Consider the following 4,980-nt stretch of genomic DNA (forward strand, 5'->3'; position numbering starts at 1 on the left):
ACTTTTTCCACTGTTATCATTCAAGTGCTGAATTGAGCGATACAAACATTTACAGAATAAAGTCACAGATTTAGTGACTGCATGACGCCACTAAACTAAACATTATTCAAATTTGTCCACTTGAAGGATTAATGGGAAAGATCCATGTGAGAACATTAAAGTGTATGTCCTTGAAAGAGCCTCATGATTTTCAATAAACTTCTGATCTGCTTGAAGACAGACTTTGGAGATATGTTAAATGTGTCTTTTGAAGCCGGATTCCAGTCATCTCATATTGATTAAATATTGTGACCAAAGAAAATGTTGACTTCATCTTTATTTTTATGTAACTTTTTCCCTTAATGGATGTGGACACCTCACTAAAATTTGGCACAAATATAAGGAAAATTGAGTGGGTTGATTTTTCTTTGTGTAATAATGTTTTGTGGCAGTAAGTCTTATACTACAGGAAAGGCTGTTTTTTTTTTGTATAACTTCTTTAGGCTCTAACAATTAAAAACGTCCCAAATACCTTATTCTTCTACTGACTTTTGTTTTTATATTATGATACTTCGAATGGTTAGAGTCGGGTGCTTAATTTGTGCCCCTATCTGTGGGCGCAGATCTGACATCCATTACGACACATGCGACTGATCAAGAGAATAATGCAACTTCAACAAGAATCAAGAAGACATTTCCCTTACACTGTCACAACAGAGGGACTGTAGGCATGCAGTCTTTCATAGATTTGAGGTCCAGGTTTCAGGACAATGTGGACAAAAGCTCCCTACCTAGACAATCTGAATCTAACTGCACACAGTTTGTGCTCTCATGGGGTCAGAGTCTGTATCTCATCAATTTGAACCTGAGTTTAGTCCATGTTCACCCCCAGAGAGCAGGGTTTATCAGCCGCTTTCATATCATAGTTCCACAATAAAGACATGCCCTAACGAAGACCAATTTGTGCTTTCAAATCATGCAAAGCAAAGAACCCTGGACCATGTTAACTTTCCATTCAGACTGCTGAGCAACAAATCAAAAGCGCACTGTCGGTCCAGCATTCACCAGCTGAGGACTTTGTCATGGCGGAGCTCCCGACGAAACTGTCCAAATGCATTCAGCGCATTGATTACAAGCAAACTAGTATTTGGCAGCTTTGATGGACACTGGTAACCCTGTCTGGTAACACTTTATTTGAAGGGGGGTGAATAAGACTGACATGACACCATCATAAACATGACATAACACCTGTCATGAACATGAATAAGCCTTCATGAATATTTATGACTGTTGTCATAAAGCATCATTCGGTAAATTATGACACTTTTAATACAATGTTGACATTATTCAAATGTCTTTTTTATGACAACTTGACATTAACCAAGAAATCATTACTGATAAAAATTTGTTATAAAAGTATTACTGATTGCACTTTAAAAATGAGTTAAAACGGTATGTTATTAAAGGTAAAGTTTAAACAGTAATGATTTATTCAGGTGTTATGTCATGTTTATGAAAGTGTCATGACAGTCTTATTCACCCCCTTCAAATAAAGTGTTATCCAACGTCTCTAATCTGTGTGCATCAGTGCATCATCCTTCCAGCAGGGCAATGACATGGAACATACAGCCAGAGCTGCAGTGTTTAGCTCAAGGGATGTATGTGTTGAAATGCCCTTGTTAAAATCCAGACCAAAAACCTTTTGAGGAATTTGTAGAAAGATTTTAAAAAAGTGTGTCGACCAATTAGTTCCTTCTAATCTGACTGAACTTGAGCTATTTTGCAAAGAACAAAAGGCAAACATTTCAACCTCCAGCTGGGCAAAGCTGCTAACATGTTAAAGACCATAAAAACACATACGCATTTCTTTGTGCTTATCCACACAAAGACGCATTAAAATGCATCAAAATTTGTAACAGAGTGTCAACAAGTTCAAGGGGAATGAATCCTGTTGAACAGAGTTATGTTAAAAAAAAAAGTCACATGTAGCTGGAGTGCACTTGTGTGCACTCCACTTGAGCGGAGCTGCACTTTCTCTAAAAGAGAGTGCAAAGTTCTCCAGGAATCAGAACCTCGGAACAATTCTTTATGGTTTTTATTTCATTATATAGTTTTTCTGCCTGGTCTTGTCTCATTGCCAGAAAACTGAAAGACTAATTAGAATTTAGTGCCAAATGTCAACATGTTCGAGAAACGGGCTTTGTACGATGCATCTAACAAGCTGAACGATCTGGTACGCTTTAAAGGACGAATCTGTCAGCGGTGCAAAAAAAAAAAAAAAAAAAAAGAAGCTGTCTCTGTCATCACATTGGATTCAATGTCTTTTTTTCTTTTGTCTTTTCAAGCACCCGCTTCGAATGTTATCATTCCATACAGTGGCGCAACTACACATTATTCAGGTGGATGCAAAAACATAGATCGGCGCCCCCCCCCCCCGACCGAGGGACGGAACGTCAGGGTGAAGGAGCGACGCTCACTCAGCACCCCCCCTCCCCCCCTCCGAGGCGACGATACGTGAAGGGTAAAACTCGCTACATTTACCTCGTTATGTGCGCGAGGTGAAGGAGCGTAAGGCGCGCATTAGTGTACGGGAAAACATCATCGGCGCGCCGCCCCCTCCAGACGGGGTTTTGACGCCCCCTCTGGTGCTGCGCCCCTATGCGTTGCATACCCTGCATACCCACTTTTTGCGCCACTGCTCAAATCCATGGAACAAACATCCTGCTCCAACAAAAATGCACCGCACTTCATCTAAACCACCTGCATATCCCCCAAGAGCGCACACGTCCAAATAAGGACAATTGCGTCACGGGCTTCCCCCGTCACCAATTAAACGCATGGAAATTAGCGTCCAGAGCGAAACGCCAACAAGCAGTTGACCAATGCGAAACAAGCGCTCACAAAGAAGAACGTAATTCATTTAACACGGTAAAAACAAAAGCCAAACTTACCGAACCGAACAGAACCGTTTGACGACCCCCCAATTGTTACGACTGGCTCAGTGTCATAACAAAAACGGGAGACCATGCAGGGGTTAAAGTGTAGAAAAATGAATATTTATTAACAAAAACAACAATGGATTGTGGATATCAGTGGTGTAATGCAAATGCTTGGATGTGTTGTATGAGTGCATATGGAAGTGTTGAAGTGCCAAAACAAAGACAAACTCAAATGTGCAAAAAGGAGGGGAGCCGAGGCCTGGCAACAGAACACCATAAGCGGCAGAGTGGACGCTGAAGGCGACCCAGAAGATGGAGACAGCCAGGTTTAAGTACTCTGCACTCCCAATCAACCTGATCAGCAGCACCTGTAAAGGGGAGGAGCACAAGGACAGACAAAAGCAACACCTGCAGCCCAGCCCTTAAGGCCCAGGGCCGTAACACTTGTTTTGTTCCACTGAACCTTCTCAGCTCCATTTTAAGAAGCCGACAGCAGAAACCCCTTCAACAGTGCATGTGTTTTGAAATCAGTGATGTCAGTAACGCTACTTTGTAACGTGTTACTGATGTCTGACCACTTCTTTTTCAGTAACGAGTAAGCTAAGGCGTTACTATTCCAAATCCAGCAATTAGATAAAAGTTACTTTTCCAAATCACTGTGTGTTACTATTTTCTTTCGTAATGTCATTTTGTTTCCTCTGCGCGTCTTGGGGAGCGACCGCCGTTTCTACGCGACATTTATCAGCTGATCAGAAACATGGAGGGAGGAGGGAGATGCACATTTTGTTGCTGGAAAATCAAGAACTATTTTGAGATTCTGTCAAGTCCGATTATTATAAGTTACTTTGGACTTGTTTTTTTTTTTATAAAGTTGCTAGCAAACTTAATGAGTTGCAGTTTGTTGGGCTTGTTTTTGAACATGAAGTTCCTCATTTGTGCAGGAATCTGGGGTGTTTAAGGTTTTTTTTGTTTTGTTTTTCGTTCCTATGGCTCGCCATCACCACCAGATGGCACCGTGGAGGCTAGGTCAGGAGGACTGGAGTGCTGACGTCACGGTCACACCGGTTCCCAATCCACTGGTCAGCGGGGCTTCAAGAAACTGCGACTGCCAGCATACCGACGCTTGAGTGTTGGCCAGTTATGGTAACTCTGAGCCCTCCTGTGATCTAGTTGTGCTTCCAGTTGAACTGATCTAACGCCTTCTGTTGTCTGGATTCTTTCAGATGTCCCTGTGACTACAAGTTTGGCTATATTCCCGAGTTTCCCTTGTGACGCCGTGGATATATTACCCATTGGTGCCCAAGACCACCCACTTGCCTTTCTCCGTTGAAAAGAAAAGAAGACTCCTCTGTGTCTGGAAATCCAAGCTGGCAGTCCGCTCGCTCGCTCCGTGACACATTCTCCACCGCAGTATGACCTCAACCTCCAGCCCAGATTCTCAGCGCCTTTTTAAGACTTTATAGTTGGTGTTCAGATATTAATCTTGTCTTTCAATGACGCACAACTATCAAGTGATATTTTAAAATTTCCTGTCAACTTAAAAAAAAATTTTACTCAAAAACTCAGCGGGCCGATGAATGACTGCCAAGCGTCCCAACCACTGCGTTTAACAAGTTTTCTGGGGGTAAAACCTGAATGTGTTTCAATTGTTACTGAAATACATGAACTTTTTAAGTATTTTACACTATTTTACACGTTTACCCCTAGAGGGGTCACGAGTGGTGCTGGTGCTCATCTGCAGTGGTGGTGAACACACACACATCTAGGGAGAATTTAGAAAGACCAGTTAACCTAACAGTGATGTTTTTGGACTGTGGGATGAAGCCGGAGTACCTGGAGAGAACCCACCATGCACTGGGAGAACAAGCAAACTCCATCCAGAAAGACCCCAGGAATCGAACCCAGGACCTTCTTGTTGCAAGGTGACAGTGCTACTACCAACCAGGGGCGTCATATAGGGGGGAAAAGTTAGGAAAATTCCAAGGGCCCCTGACCAACAGGGGGCCCTCCACATTTTTTTCTTTCATAGAAATTAAATAAAAATGGGGCCCTGTCAATTACA

This window comes from Poecilia reticulata, chromosome 1 (genome assembly GCF_904066995.2).
Source record: "Poecilia reticulata chromosome 1, P_reticulata-male-v2, whole genome shotgun sequence".
Lineage (NCBI taxonomy): Eukaryota > Metazoa > Chordata > Actinopteri > Cyprinodontiformes > Poeciliidae > Poecilia > Poecilia reticulata.